Genomic DNA, 17873 nt, shown 5'->3' with positions numbered 1-17873 from the left:
AAAAAAGTAGTGTATAGTGGGGAAAAACTATTTTTGAAAGAGGATGTGGGCATAATACAGAAAGCAGGCTTCGATATGACTTTTTGGAAATAATGAAGAATGAAGGGAGATCTCTGAGAAGTAAGGAAAGTTTTGTTTGCAAAATACTGCAGTAAAACAAACCCTGTCCTTTCTTTGTATTATCCCACTATGTGTTTGTGTACCCTTGTGTATTTGTTTTCTTCCTGTCTCTGTGTACTGTTTCATAGAATTTTTTCTCTTATAATACTAAGCTACATTCACTATGATGAGGAAAACTGTTATCCTCAAATATAATTTGCATTAATTACATGTTATTTACTTCGTAAAGATGTTTACACATTATTTATTCTGTTTTGTTCTAATGCTCATGTGTGAAGTTGATGTTTCAAAAGTTATTCTGATCTTTTATGTATGTACTTATGTCGTAATTTTTGTAACACTGATGTATTTGCTATTTCGATTCTTTTGTAAAGCCTGTACTACTACAAATGTTATCTGTATTGTTATGTTCTTTAAAGATGTATTTTGTACCTTTGTTATTGTATTCTTATGTTATAAAATTGTAATTGACACCAGTGCATCAAATTAAGTAACTTGTAAATTACATTTCACTGCACACGTTTCTGTTGGTCATAGTATATGGACAATATGTGAGAAGTAGGGACTGATAGTGTTTGCATGTGTGTTAATAATTCAGCAAGGGACTGGATAACAGCATTGCTGGTTCTAAGGACATTTCAAACAAATTCATTGTGATTGGACAAGTGGTGGCTTATGGACTTGCTATATTCTCCGCAAGACTCTTCGATGGTGATTCTGCACCTGCACAGTCGCAACAGATGGCTGCTAGCCATCTCTACAAGGACTGCAGTGGGTCTACACCTTTGAAGACCCACCAATACCATAATCTCTACGAGGACTGAAGTGGGTCTACACGTTTGATGACTCACCAATACCATTATTTCTACAAGGACTGCACTGGCTTTGCACCTCTAGTGGCCCACCAATACCGTAATCTCTACCAGGACTACAGTGGATCTGCTCTGAGATGACCTACCTACCAATATTCTTTAAAACTTCGACTGACTCTGCTGTGGGTTTGCTCTGTTGTGGCCCATTACCTGTCTGCATGTCAAGAGTCAGCACTGTCTTTCCTTTGGAAGGACAACACTACTTCTTCAAGACTGCTTAGAAAACCACTACTTCCAAGTGCAATTTCTTTTATTGCTCAGACTTTGAGAAAAACAGTGCAATTTTACTGTTATGAACGATTAGGACTGTCTTTATGGACTGAGAGAAAATTTTAGCCTTCGACCAACATTGTATCAATAAGTGTGTGCATTTAATTTCTTTGTTATTGTAATTATGAAAAAAAATTTTCAAATCTGTATTGTCCACTGCCCATAACAATTTGTAAATTTTTTTGTGGGGAGCATGGGGACTATGTAAGTAGGCTGTTTAAGTATTTTTATTGGTAACGCCTACACCACGTAGCGCTTTGTATGAAAAATCACTGGCTGTGCCGTGTGCAGTCTGTGGCTGGTTTGCATTGTTGTCTGCCATTGTAGTGTTGAGCAGCGGCAGCTGGATGCTAACAGCGCGTAGCGTTGCGCAGTTGGAGGTGAGCCGCCAGCAGTGGTGGACGTGGGGAGAGAGATGGCGGAGTTTTGTAATTTGTAAGACTGGATGTCATGAACTATCATATATATTTGGACTATTAAGGTAAATACACTGTTTGTTCTCTATTAAAATCTTTCATTTGCTAACTATACCTATCAGTAGTTAGTGCTTGCGTAGTTTGAATCTTTTAGTTAGCTGGCAGTAGTGGCGCTCGCTGTATTGCAGTAGTTCGAGTAACGAAGATTTTTGTGAGGTAAGTGATTTGTGAAACGTATAGGTTAATTTAGTTAGGGCCATTCTCTTGTAGGGATTATTGAAAGTCAGATTGCGTTGCGCTAAAAACTATTGTGTGTCGGTTTAAGCACAGTTTTGTATAATTGTTCTAAGGGGACGTTTCAAAACCTCTCGGCCACTCCGCGTCGCTTACATTAGTAGTCCTTTTGGGTATCTAAACACAGCAGCCACTTTTTCTGAAGGTCTGGGAAGCAGGCAAAGAACTATTCAATCGCAGTGTTTCTAAGCTTATTTGTCACAGCCAGTTTGATATCTTCATGAAGCTTTCCTTTCATTCGTCTTTTTATTCGCGGAAACAAGAAAAACTCGTAATTCGAGAGTTTGGCGAATATGACGGATGTGGGATGGCGATAACAGAATGTCTGGCCAGGTAGTCGGTAACAGATAAAGCAGTATGGTGGCTTGCGTTGTTAAGCAGTAAGAACCAGTCCTGAGATTAGCACAAATCAGGGCGGCGACGTAGAACTGCTTGTCGCAGACGTTTAAAAACTTTGATGTAAGGAGAATGGTTCATTGCTTGACGTTGAGGAAGTCACTCGTTGTGAAATTATCCTTTACTATTAAAATAAGCTATCAATATTGTCTTAGTTCTCGAAGGATATCTTATATTTTTTGAGGCTGGTGCCAGCTGCATCCAGTAGTCGAGCAGAAAGGCGAAGAATTCTTTGTCTTTCTTTTTCCTCTTCGTCTGCTGGTGTGTGACGAACGAGTTTTGCATTAAGTTTCCGTTTCTCTAAATCTTCGTCTTTCTTTTTACTCTTCGTCTGCTGGTGTGTGACGAACGAGTTTTGCATTAAGTTACTCTAAATCTTCGTATAAAATATTATGACACACATCACGATTCAAATGAAGTTATTCTGACACCGCATGCACAATTACATGAGGGTATCTTTGCAGTAACTGCTTTACAGATTCCGCGTTCTCATGGGTATGTGCTGCAGGGAGGGACCAGTTCTGAGATCGTCTGGCACTGAAACTCTGCCTTCACGAAACCCTTTGTGTCACTCAAAAAAACACGACTTCTTAAAAGTGCCTGCGTGTGCTTGCTTGGTCTTTGTTCACGTTTCACTAGAAGTTTTCCCGAGGGAACGCATAACTTAATGTTCACTTTGCTCACAATCACCGTAATTATTGCTCCAAGAACTCAGTGTGTTGCTAAGCACAGCCCTGCCACCTAGTGACTTTATGCATAAACGTGGTCAAGGTAATTCCAAGGAAGCACACATACCAAGTAATAGAAAAACACACCTTTTATCCTTTTTAGAATAGCAAACTTAGAAATGCAGAAAAGAAACTGTTGTGCAACCTTTCGGACAAAGGGACTAGCGTCGGTCGCATGAGTCATTTATAAACATGAACAATCGTAAAAACAAATGGAAATGGTATTGTATTGCCAAATCTTGGTAACATATTACATTGTCTGCCTCCGGGGATTACGAGTAGACGAAATATTTTCCATAAATATCGATAATACCAGAGTTGTGACGAAAGTTAATACGATGCAACAGTACATATAGGGCTGTCAAACAACAATCACACATCTCAGAAAAACTTTTTTATTTGAAATGTAAGTACAAAAAAAAATTATATGAATATTACCGACAGGACTCCAGTTGTAACATCTACATGTAGCCATTTTCCATACTCTATAAGTAGAGTTATAAATTTCCAGATAATCTAGACTGTTACAGTCCAGTTGCTGCAGTAGAAAGAATACCTAGTCGTGCCGTAGCAACGTTGTAGGAAAATGGCATGTGATTTACGAAGGGTAGGCTTGCCAGTAAACGAATCACTGACTTGAGTGTTGGTGTCTTGAAACGATCGATGAGTTGCTCTGCCGAGGACAATGCAACTGACTCTGAGCACTATGGGACTTAAATTCTGAGGTCATGAGTCCCCTAGAACTACTTAAACCTAACTAATCTAAGGACACCACACACACACGCATGCCCTGGCAGGATTCGAACCTGCGACCGTAGCGGTCGCGCGGTTCCAGACTGAAGCGCCTAGAACCGCTCGGCCACTCCGGCCACCTGCCGAGGATACTGTAGAACGTTGAGTTGGATCTTTGGATCTCGTCGCATCTAAAGTCGAATTATCAGTTAACTGCAGGAAGCATTGTTTTCTAAAAGGTCATTTATCGCAATCCAGCACTTCATTTGCAGTTGCTGCCATGTCAGTGCTCATGAATGTTAATTTTCAATTACTCTTTATTAATTATTTTTTAAATTAATTCTCAACTGCGCTCCTACGATTGGAAGCTACCGAAAATCGAAGTTTCACTGCCGTAGAGTGCATGGCTCCATTATTTCACATGCACTGGAGAAACACGGGAGGAATTGACGCTTCGTCCTCGCTCTAATACACTACTGGCCATTACAATTGCTACACCGCGAAGATGACGTGCAACAGACATGATATTTAACCAACAGGAAGAAGATGCTGTGATATGCAAATGATTAGCTTTTCTCAGCATTCACACAAGGTTGGCGCCGGTGGCGACACCTACAACGTGCTGACATGAGGAAAGTTTCCAAGCGTTTTCTCATACACAAACAGCAGTTCAGCTGCTTTGCCCGGTGAAACGTTGTTGTGATAAGGAGGAGAAATGCGTACCATCACGTTTCCGACTTTGATAAAGGTCGGATTGTAGCCTATTGCTATTGCGGTTTATCGTATCGCGACATTGCTGCTCGCGTTGGTCGAGATCCAATGACTGTTAGCAGAATATGGAATCGGTGGGTTCAGGAGGGTAGTACGGAACGCCGTGCTGGATCCCAACGGCTCCTCGTATCACTAGCAGTCGAGATGACAGGCATCTTATCCGCATGGCTGAAACGGATCGCGTAGCCACGTCTCGATCCCTGAGTAAACAGATGGGGACGTTTGCAAGACGACAACCATCTGCACGAACAGTGCGACGTCGTTTGCAGCAGCATGGACTATTAGCTCGGAGACCATGGTTGCGGTTACCCTTGTCGCTGCATCACAGACAGGAGCGCCTGCGATGGTGTACTCAACGACGAACCTGGGTGCACGAATGGAAAAACGTCATTTTTTCAGGTGCATAGGTTCTGTTTACAGCATCATGATGGTCGAATCCGTGTTGGCGACATCGCGGTGAATGCACATTGGAAGCGTGTATTCGTCATCACCATACTGGCGTGTCACCTGGCATGATGGTATGGGGTGTCACTGGTTACACGTCTCGGTCACCTCTTGTTCGCATTGACGACACTTTGAACAGTGGTCGTGTTACCACCACTGGCTCTACCCTTTATTCGATCCCTGTGAAACCATACATTTCAGCAGGATAATGCACGACCGCATGTTGCAGGCCCTGTACGGGCCTTTCTGTATCAGAGAATGTTCGACTGCTGCCCTGGCCAGCAGATTCTCCAGATCCCTCACCAATTGAAAACGTCTGGTCAATGGTGGCCAAACAACTGGCTCGCCACAATACGCCAGTCACTACTCTTGATGAACTGTGGTATCGTGTTGAAGCTGCATGGGCAGCTGTACCTGAACAGGCCATCCAACCTAAGTTAGACTCAATGCCCAGGTGTATCAAGGCCATTATTACTGTCAGAGGTGGTTGTTCTGGGTACTGATTTCTCAGGATCTATGCCCCCAAATTGCGTGAAAATTAATCACATGTCAGTTCCAGGATAATATGTTTGTCCAATGAATACTCGTTTATCATCTGCATATCTTCTTGGTGCAGCAATTTTAATGCCCAGCAGTGTAAATGGCTCCTTTGCTGCCAGACATTTCACATTGATCTACAGAGCACATACACCGATGAGGCGAAACATTCTAACCACTGCCCAACGTGAGAGAGAACGACGCCTGATGGCGGTGCAAGTATGTGATGCGATAAGGAGCGTTGAGTTGTCCAGTCACATTAATGTGACCACCGCCAGTGTTGACGTCAACGTGAAATAACTACTTGCAGACGGCAGGTGGCAGCACTGGCGGTGGAGGATATATAAAGCGTTTCGGGGAAACGCGGGAAACAGTGCAGTCGTCGTCGTAGTGGGGGAACCGAACGATTTACCTGACGTTCAAAATGTCATGGTCATTGACTTTCGGGCCAAGGGTCGAGGCATTTTCCAAAACGGCTAAGGTTGTGTTATGTTCGCTTGCTGCCGAGGTTAAAGTATACCGTGCATGGCAAAATGGGGCAATCAAAAACCGGTTCCGAGGCCATTTTGGCGCTCCACAGGCCTTAGATGACAGGAGTGAACGACAGCTACGGACGTGTTTACGGGCGAAAGGACGCTCACCTGTCGAGCAACAGACCGCCCAAATGAACCAAGGGGCTACAGTACTGTCCTCAACCAGCGTTCAGAGGACTTTAGTTATGTATGAGCCCAGGTAGCAGCCGCCTGGTTCTTGCATCACGCTGACTGCTGTTCATTGGCGACGAAGTCTGGAATTTGCTGGTCGCTGCCACAACTGGACACCCACGTGCACTGAGGTGGTCTTTTCGGATAATTCTAATGTTATGCTCGTTCGAACAGATGGCCGTTGGTATAGAATGCAACAATCTTCGGAACGGTCTAGGATGGCGGAGGGAACTTTATGCTCTGGGGATGTTTTCGTCATTCTGGAAGGCTCAATGGATCAGCGCCAGTATGCATCCATCCTTGGGGACCATGAAGCCTCAAAATGCAGTTTGTGTTTCCTCAGTACGGTGGCATCTACCTGCAGGACATTAGAATATGTCCTACAGCCCGCAGTACACGTGCGAAGTTAGAAGAGCACCAGCATAATTACCGTATCCCCTACCCACCAAACTACTCGGATTTATACGTAGTCGAGAATCTGTGGACCGATTGGATCGGGCAGTCAGCGCCAAGCATTCTGAACCCGAGAAACCTAGCGCAGATGGTCAGGGTACTGGAGGCGGCATGACTCCACACCTCCGTCGGGAGCTTGTATTCTCTTCTTGCACGTCTCTCAGGATCCACGTTGCAATAGGTGGTTATTCTGTCTTTTGGCAGGTGGTCTCATTATTGTGACTGGACTTCTACAAGAGATCCAAATACGAATGGGGAAGCACTGTAGTTGTGATATGAGCAGCAAATAATGGTTCAAATGGCTCTGAGCACTATGGGACTTGACTGCTGTGGTCATCAGTCCCCTAGACCTTAGAACTACTTAAACCTAACTATCCTAAGGACATAACACACATCCATGCCCGGGGGAGGATTCAAACCTGCGACCGTAGCGGTCACGCGGTTCCAGACTGAAGCGCCTAGAACCGCTCGGCCACAGCCGAGCAGCAAGTAAATTTGGCCTCTGATAGGGGACTTTGGTATAAGTTAGACTGTTATGGTCCGGCACCTGAGTACGAGCATCTTGGCGAGATTGGTCTGCTGCTCGCATGCTGCATCTCAACATCTGTGGAAGGTGGTTGAAGGGCAGTTCAACTATGCGTATGGAACAATATACTGTACGTACATGCGTCACTGCAAAACGTGGAATTTGGAAGCTCACATGCTTTGTTAAATGAGGATAGGCAGTGATTTGCGGCAGATGTGACAATGGGGTACAACGCTGCTGCAGGAACAACGGTGTCGGAGCGCATCATTGAGCGCACATCATTGAACAATTGGCTTTGTGTTCGCATTCCGATCCAACGACATGCACCACGGTAACTGTGTACTACCTGAACGACGACGGCGATAACATCTTCGAGCAGGATAACTGCCAGAACGGTGCTACAATGGTCTCAGGAACGTGTTAGTGAACTCACATTGATGTCTTGTCCACCAGATTCTCCTGACCTCAACCCAATGGAACATGTCAGTACGTTTTCGGGCATCTCATTCACCCCCATAAACTACTAATTCATAATTTACAGGAATTGTGTGACATATGCCTACACATCTGCTGCTACATACCTCTGGAGGCCTAACAAGGACTTGTCTGACCCACGTCACGCAGATTCGCTGCTGCATTGCATTTCACAGGTGGACCAACACATTTGACTAAATTGACTGTTCATATGTAAAGGCACACATCCCTTCCACGTGCATATGTTGCACAACTCCCGTCCAATACAGTATGATCGGACTGTGTTACATTTGTGCTACACACGCACATGAAAGCTAACTGTGCCTTTACATATCTACTGGCCCGTTAGTCAAATGTAATATGAAGCTTGAAGCTTGTGATAAATGCTTGTAAGGGATTAAATGTCGAAATCAGCTAACAGCAAGGAAAATAAATGTATTACGACCTATCTGGACCATGTTTTCTTTTTTACAACATATTGAGACTACAAATCCTCCATGAGAACAAAACCTAGTATATGGTTGCCAAATTAGTTTGCTTGATAACTGGTAGATACAATTTTTAGGCAGTTAAGACTTCTATATTCTAACAAATTGTGCTTATTTTCCTCTACCATTCCTGCTATTCCTCCTCCTTCCCAGCCCTATCTCAGATCCTGGGTACTTTCCTGTATGTGTATGTATGTGTGTGTGTGTGTGTGTGTGTGTGTGTGTGTGTGTGTGTGTGTGTGTGTGTGTGGTGTCAGACGGACAGAAAGGGAGAGAGAGGGAAAGCTCATAGGGTTGAGACTCACTCAGTCACCATAGATAAGAAAATAATTAAGTAGCGTAAAAGTTATCTGAAGGATAATGATGTGAACAGTTAGTATTGTACCACGTCTCTTAGTGAGGAAGGACATTACAATTGCAAACTAAATGACACGCTCTATGTCATGTCGAGAGACCGAAATTAATATCCATGAAACAAGCAAATAAATAAGTAAGTAACTGGTGGTAACACAAAATTATAGGGTCGTAGATCTGATACAAATCCTTTGCTGGGTAATACTGGAAATGTATCTGACTGGGAGAGAATTTGAGGACACGGCCAGAGGGTTAGAGAGCCAAGAAGCGGTCTGCGCCCTCATTGTTTTGTCAAATACGTTTCTCAGTGATGTGTTTACAGGCAAGTACTGATCTGACGAGATATTGTACTACTTTTTCTGGACGAGCTTTTAATTTTGAAGATCAGGAAATAGAATTACCAAAATGGAAACGAAAGATATGACTATGGCAGCTAGTCTTTGCTAGTAAAATACTGCAGGATATGCATAAGACGTATTTGTAACCAGGAATGTGTGCTTACCTCCCCTGTCGGAACCCAACTGTCTCACGGAACAGCGCAACATAACAAAAGTCCGCTTATTAAAAATGAATAATTAAGCTCACTTTTTCCAGGCTTATAACCTCGAGCTACGCTCTGTATTCTAAATGAGCGAGTTCCCAATTTTAGGACCTGAAGCTCAGTTGTTCTACATAAATTTCCTACAGCAGTACAATGCATTTCTAAAAAGTATTCGAAGAAAGCGACTTTAAAGTTTTAGTCTTGCTGTTGAGTATAACTCATTTCGATCTTTTTAACACAGCCGTTGTGTGCGTAGCACTCTAGACTAGCAATCGCGAGAATCCTGAATCACTAAATCCGTTTATTATATAAAATGTATTTATTATAAAAGAGAAGCTTTATTTAACAATAATATTCAGTAATAATTTCTTAAAAAAAATAAAAGCTTTCCATATTTAAAACCTGGTCATATGAAGATAAGAATATTCCACATACATTAAAAAAGTAACATAATAATGTGATATACAATATCTATTTTCTGCTTTTCGCGTAATTACTGACCAAATTTAAAAAATTAAAATGCGCTCATATTCTACTCCGTAAGAGATATAATCCTGTGTTAAAAGTTCAACACAATAAGACAAGTACTGGAGTTACAAACTATATGTTTGTCTTGAGTCAGTGTTAACCGACGGAGCGAAAATACACGGACGTCATTCATCCAGTACTTGGTAATGAGAGCACTTGGTGACTTCATACCAACGTTTATAAGTAATTTCAAACCCTTAGGAAACTCTTTTCGCTGACACGTCCCACAAAATTATGAAAAGAAGAAAGTTTTTCGCTTTTCATGCAGTCAAACTACCGCATCAGGCATCACGTTTTAATTGATTACTACTTTACTAAAAACAATATTCACAACACAGTTCGCAGACAGTATCCACATATACCAGCTGCGAAGTCAATTCACTGTAGACAACGTAGCTCAGGAGATTTGATATCACAATCGTTAAGATGAGTGAAAAAGTAGCATTTGCTTGAAATGGTGGGCAGAAAACTTCAACATCAAGCATGGTGCTTCGGTTTCTTGTTGTTGTTGTTGTTGTTACTGCTATTGTTGTTGTGGTCTTCAGTCCTGAGACTGGTTTGATGGACCTCTCCATGCTGCTTTATCCTTTGAAAGCTTCTTCATCTCCCAGTACCTAATGAGCCTACATCCTTCTGCATCTGCTTAGTGTATTCATCTCTTAGTCTCCCTTTACGAATTTTACCCTCCACACTGAACTCCAATGCTAAATTTGTGATCCTTTGATGCCTCAGGACATGTCCTACCAAACGGTCCCATCTTTTTGTCAAGTTGTGCCACAAACTCCACTTCTCCCCAATTCTATTCAATACCTAATAATTAGTTATGGGATTTGCCCATATAATCTTCAGCATTCTTCTGTAGCACCACATTTCGATAGCTTCTATTCTTTTCTTGTCCAAACTAGTTATCGTCCACGTTTCCCTTCTATACATGGCTACACTTTATAGAAACGACTTCCTGACACTTAAATCTATACTCAACGTTAACAAATTCCTCTTCTTCAGAAATGCTTTCTTTTCCATAGCCAGCCTACATTTTATATCATCTTTACTTCGACCAATATCAATTATTTTGCTCCCCAAATAGCAAATCACCTTTACTACTTTAAGTGTCTCATTTGCTAATCTAATTCCCTCAGCATCACTATCACCCGACTTAATTCGTCTACATTCCATTATCCTCGTTTTGCTTTTGTTGATGTTCATCTTATATCCTCCTTTCAATACACTGTCCATTCCGTTCAACTGCTCTTCCAAGTCCTTTGCTGTCTCTGACAGAATTACAATGTCATCAGCGAACCTCAAAGATTTTATTCCTTCTCCATGGATTTTAATTCCTATTTCGAATTTTTCTTTTGTTTCTTTCACTGCTTGCTCAATATACATATTGAATAACATCGGGGATAGGCTACAACCATGTCTCACTCCCTTCCCAACCACTGCTTCCCTTTAATGCCCCTCGACTCTTATAACTGCCAAATAACTGTACAAATTGTTAATAGCCTTTCGCTCCCTGTATTTTACCCCTGCCACCCTCAGGACATGAAAGAGAGTATTCCAGTCAACATTGTCAAAAGCTTTCTCTAAGTATACAAATGCTAGAAACGTAAGATTGTCTTTTCTTAATCTTTCTTCAAAGATAAGTCGTAAGGTCAGTATTGCCTCAGGTGTTCCCATATTTCTACGGAATCCAAACTGATCTTCCACCAAGGTTGGCTTCTGACAGTTTTTCCATTGGTCTGTAAAGAATTCGTGGTAGTATTTTGCAGCTGTGACTTACTAAACTGATAGTTCGGTAATTTTCACATTTGTCAACACCTGCTTTCCTTGGGATTGGAATTGTTATATTATTCTTGAAGTCTGAGGGTATTCCGCCTGTCTCATACATCTTGCTCACCAGATGGTAAAGTGTTGTCAGGACTGGCTCTCCCAAGTCCGTCAGCAGTTCTAATGGAATGTTGTCTACTGCCGGGGCTTTGTTTCGACTCAGGTCTTTCTGTGCTCTGTCAAACTCTTCACGCAGTATCGTATCTCCCATTTCATCGTCATTTACATCCTCTTCCACTTCCATAATATTGTCCTCATGTACATCGCCCTTGTATAGACCCTCTATATACTCCTTCCACCTTTCATCTTTCCCTTCTTTGCTTACAACTGGGTTTCCATCACAGCTCTTGATATTCATACAAGTGGTTCTCTTTTCTACAAAGATCTCTTTAATTTTCCTGTAGGCACTATCTATCTTACCCCTAGTGAGATAAGCCTCTACATCCTTACATTTGTCCTCTAGCCATCCCCGCTTAGCCATTTTGCACTTCCTGTCGATCTCATTTTTGAGACGTTTGTATTCCTTTTTGCCTGCTTCATTTACTGCATTTTTATATTTTCTTCTTTCATCAATCAAATTCAATATTTCTTCTGTTACCCAAGGATTTCTACTAGCTCTCGTCTTGTTACCTATTTGATCCGCTGCTGCCTTCACTACTTAATCCCTCAGAGATACGCATACTTTTTCTATTGTACTTCTTTCCCCAATTCCTGTCAATTGTTCCCTTATGCTCTCCCTGAAACTCTGCACAGTCTCTGGTTTAGTCAGTTTATACAGGTGCCATCTCCTTAAATTCCCACTGTTTTGCAGTTCTTCAGTTTTAATCTACAGTTCATAAACAATAGATTGTGGTCAGAGTCAACATCTGCCCCTGGAAATGTCTTACAATTTAAAACCAGTTCCTAAATCTCTGTCTTACCATTATGTAATCTATCTGATACCTTCTAGTACCTCCAGGATTCTTCCATGTATACAACCTTCTTTTACGATTCTTGAACTAAGTGTTAGCTATGATTAAATTATGCTCTGTGCAAAGCTCTACCAGGCGGCTTTCATTTCTTAACCCCAATCCATATTCTCCTACGATATTTGCTTTTCTCACCTTTCCTACTCTCGAATTTCAGTCACCATGCCATTAAATTTTTCGTCTCCCTTCACTACCTGAATAATTTGTTTTGTCTCATCATACATTTCATCAGTTTCTTTATCATCTGCAGAGCTTGTTGACATATAATTTTGTACTACTGTAGTAGGCATGGGCTTCGTGTCTATCATGGCCACAATAATGCGTTCACTATGCTGTTTGTAGTAGCTTACCCGCATTCCTATTTTTTTATTCATTATTAAACCTACTCCTGCATTACCCCTATTTGATTTTGTATTTATAACCCTGTATTCACCTGACCAAAAGTCTTGTTCCACCTGGCACCGAACATCACTAATTCCCACTATATCTTACTTTAACCTATCCATTTCCCTTTTTAAATTTTCTAACCTACTTGCCCGATTAAGGGATCTGACATTCCACTCTCCGATCCGTAGAACGCCAGTTTTCTTTCTCCTGATAACGACGTCCTCTTGAGTAGTCTCCGCCAGGAGATCCAAATGGGGGACTATTTTGCCTCCAGAATATTTTACCCAAGAGGACGCCATCATCATTTAACCATGCAGTAAAGCTGAATGCCCTCGGGAAAGTTTATTACTTCTTTATTTTATTCGCAACACACTTTGTAGGCAGTATCTTCAAACATCGCTATCGTAAGTTCAAAATTATATCATTGTACGAAATATGCTTCAGAAGACGTGACGTCATAAACATACAGACGCGTGAAAAAACTAGCTTTTGCTTCAAATAGAGCGCAAGGTACCTATCTCATATTCAACAAGTGTATTATAACGAAAGCACTTACTGATTTCCAGCAAACTTTCAGAATAATTTCAAACATTTCCTAAACATTTTCTCGTTTACATGCTTAAAGACAAATATTTAACACATTAATTCACTTGTAATATAATCAGACGTTTAAGCCTTTTTTTACATGGGAGTTTGATTCTTCAAACACTCTGGGGTTTACTAGATCTTAACGGAAAAACTGTATATATCAGTAACACTGTTTTTAACGTTATGTTCATACGTATTTGTAACTGTTCGAAAAAAAATAAATTTATTTTATATTTCCTGTTATCCATTTCTGCACCAAATTTTAACTGTCAATTAAAAGAGAAAGAATGATATTTTTAATATGAGATTATGATTCAGCATTGGGTAACAGTTGTACAGTATTGAAAATAGAAAGCAGATAAAGGTAAAGAAATGTCGTCCAGCAAGAATACTACGGGTGCAGTTACTTTCTTGTCATTAGGAATTTTTTATACTTATAAGCTCATGGTAATCTTCAAAGTCGATCTTTGATACGTTTTCAGAACTGCGTAATACTGCTCTTGGGAACTGATGTCTAAGCACTGGCCTTCAAATATTGTTAGCATGAAGAAATTGGAAAAGAACTGGTTCGTAAATATTCTGATAGAACCCGTGCGGCTCCCTTTGTGATTTTCATCGGCTATTCAAAGTCAATGTTTGAATGCCTAGCCACCATGATAAATTGGCATCTCACGCGTGGTATCGGAAAGCGCCTCTGTCAGCCTCAAAGCCATACTGTATAGTCGGTGAATATAATCGTCAACTGCGGGTATGTGGAGTATTCGATGTGCTTCGTCGTTGTAATATGTCAGTGTACCATAAACAACCATCCCCAGTACACACTCAATGACTCAACTGTGTCGCCTACAACGCCTCACTCTCCCAACAGTAATCGCACTATCGTTTTAAAAGCGAGCTGCTAATGGAGAGTAAAGAGAAGGGAACGAAGTGAGAAGAGAAAGTTTCAAAAATGACAGTAAATTACATGTTATCCGGAAACGTCCTGTGAGTTTATTCTACGATCTCTGTCATTTGAACGATAATGATAAACAGAACTTGAGTTACGTTAACGTTATTAAAGCTAAATTTTTACAACAGCCTGGTACAGATTATATCTCGATATTCAGAATTATATTTCGCAAGTGTTTGTAATTTTATTTTATTATGGACTATGCAGGTCTCGAAAAATGGTATGGAATAAATGCAGAAGTGCCAAAGAAAATGGTACACCTGCTAATATCTTGTATGGCCCCCGCGAGCACGCAGAAGTGTCTCAACAACAAGTGGCAGGAACTCAACTAATGTCTGAAATACTGCTGGAGGGAACTGACACCATAAATCCTGCAGGGCACTTCATAAATCCGTAAGAGGACGTTGCGACATGCCTGATGTGTTCAATAATGTTCATGTCTGGGGAGTTTGGGGTCCAACGGAAATGTTTATACTCAAGAGAGTGTTTTTGGACCCACTCTGTAGTAATTCTGGACGTATGAGGTGTCGCATTGTCCTGCTGAAATCGTTGAAATCCGTCGGAATGCGTCATGTAGGTGAAAGAATTGAGGGGATCAGATAGGATGCTTACGTACGTGCCACCTGTCAGATACGTACTTAGACGTATCAGAGGTCCCATATCACTCCAACTGCACACGTCCCACACCATTAAAAAGCCTCCATGAGCTTCAACATTCTCCTGCTGACATGGTGGGTCCATGGATTCATGACATTGTCCCCATACCCGTACACGTCCGTCCGCTCGATACAATCGGAAACGGACTCGTCCTTCCAGGCAGCATGTTTCCAGTCATCGAAAGTCTAAGGTCAGGGTTGACGGACCCATGCGAGGCGTAAAGCTTTGTGTCGTGCAGTGATCAAGGGTACACGAGTGGGCCTTCGGCTCCGAAAGCCCATATCGATAATGTTTCGTTGAATGGTTCCGACGCTGATAGTTGTTGATGGCCCAGCACTGAAATCGGCAGCAATTTGCGGAAAGGTTGCACTTTTGTTACTTTGAAAGATTCTCTTCAGTAGTCTTTAGTCCAGTTCGTGCCGGACATTTCTCCAGCAGCACGATGTCGGAAATTTCCTGTTTTACCGGATTCCTGATATTCACGGTACACTCGTGAAATGGTCGTACGGCAAACTCCTCTCTTCATCGTTACTTCGGAAATGCTGTGAGCCATCGCTCGCGCGCCGACTATAACATCACGTTCAAGGTCACTTAAATCTTGATAAATTGCCATTGTAGTAGCAGTAACTGTTCTAACATCTGCGCCGGACACCTGTTGTCTTCTAAAGGCATTACCGACCGTGTTGCCGCTATATATCTGTATTTGAATACGCATGCCCTTCATTGTATTTCGTACATTATTTAACCTGGACAAAATACAGGTGACTTTTCCACGACGTACGTGTACCTTGCCTCATTGAGTTAAATTTTACTGAATACTCCACCATTCTGTTTCTAGTAAGTAACTGTTGCTGTCCAAGGACGGTAAAGCAGAAAAAAATAAATCTCTGAAAAACGTCTGCCTTTGTAAGATTCCAACCGATGACCTCCTTATCAAGGACAAGGAAATCTGTCATTCCACAGTATTCTTTGCTAATACCGTACTAACTACAGTACTGAAATCGAAATAATTGAAAGAAGAAGAACGGTCGAGTAAAAAGAAGGAGGTAAACTATTGCTTGGCTGGGTACTTCGTGCTTTTCGATGAACTAGTACGTTACCACTGAGTACTTTGAGGTTAAGTGCTTGTACAATTCTATCACACACTAAAACGTTCAAGAATTTTGAAGTCCAGAACAACCGGATTCGACCACTTCCACGTTTAAGGGAACCATCCCCTTATTTGTTTGTCACGTTTTAGGCGAAGCAAATAAGCGCTAAATAAAGACCGCCAGAGGGAGACTTGACGTTCCTACTTAAGACGATTGTATATTGTTTCAACCACTCACTCTGTATGAATTGTGAAGAGCGCAGTGGTACTGTGTGAACATCTCATCGACCATCACTAAACAAAATGAAATCATATAGTCAGAATGCTTGAGTACCCCAAGTAATTACATTAGCATATAAAACATTTCCGGAAGAATCACTATTTCCCGCCAATCAATAAACTCCAGGTGTACGAAAACAGTACCATAACACGTGAAGTTGAGCGCCCCACAACCCACATAAACACAACAGGCGAAAGAAGACAGGAACTTTTCTGTATACAAAACAGAAAGCAGCAGGTACTTCGTTCTTCTCATAGCTACTGTCTTCCTTCTTTATTATTCAGCAGTGCGTTTGTTAAACAGTTGCGTAGAGGAAACGCATGTCTTATAAATTCCAAAGACTACTGCTGATCAACACTGTTTTATTAAAAGCAGTGCATCCTCTCCCGTATCTGAAGCAATGTAGAAGCAAAGTGCGATACAGTGCAATAAAATCAACTCGCTTTCTACTTCTACATCAGATGTAGATTCTATTCTCTACGAGCGACTTTGCAGTACCTGGAAGAGGGTAAAGGGACAGTGGGATGAAGGCTTGTAGACCTCTGTATCAGTTGTTAGTTTCTTAATAAGATTGGCATGTTCACTAAGGAATAGCTATATAGAGGGCTAAAGATTATTTACAGTTTCTTCCCTGACAGACGGTTCTTGAAGTTTTCTTAAGCTGGCTGTCGCGGCATATACTGTCTCTTTTTTCGACTGTCCGCAGTTATCGACTTTCAACATATCTTTACACACTCTCCTCAGTCCCATGTTAGTCCAACATGAAATGTGTACTTCTGGATGATTTTGCCTGCAATCGCTGTTGTGTGAAAAAGTCATTTCCCGCAAAAACGACACGATTTACTCCACCACCACTTCCCCTCCCCCATTTCTTCACCGTATATCAGAGCCTGACTGCACCCTTGACCTAGGAGCACCGGAACGCCTTCTCTGTAGTTTGCCTCAATTTACTAGTGAAACAAAAGATCTTCAAAAGTGTAAATATAACAAATCGATCTGATTACGTCTATCCATTACAATGACGATGACATGTGTGAGGGAAGCGAGATCAGGTGAGAATGATATATGACTGCAGTTCTGTGGAGAGGTTTTAGTTTCTTTCATGTAGATTGGTAAACGCTGTAATATTTTGCAGTCTCGTGTTAGAATTCATAAATAACTACAGATCACCATAAAACGTAATCTGACGTCTCCGAATTGGTAATACGTTGTCACAGTCTAACAGAACCGCATTATGCCATCACACAATGTCAAAGAAACTATCCAGCGACCTAAATTGAGTAGACATTTAATTTAAAAATACAGCCAAAATCAAATAAATGTTATTGGTTTCGACTTATTTTCGAAGTAGAAGCGTTTAAATACGTACAGTCCCTCGTTACTTATTCTATTGAGCATGTTCCCATATCTTCACACTCCGGATGAAGGAAGAACTCAGGGATGGTTACAGACCGGAAGAAAATCAATATTAACTGCTTA

This window comes from Schistocerca gregaria, chromosome 4, assembly GCF_023897955.1.
Source record: "Schistocerca gregaria isolate iqSchGreg1 chromosome 4, iqSchGreg1.2, whole genome shotgun sequence".
Lineage (NCBI taxonomy): Eukaryota > Metazoa > Arthropoda > Insecta > Orthoptera > Acrididae > Schistocerca > Schistocerca gregaria.
Note: the sequence above shows the minus strand (reverse complement) of the source record.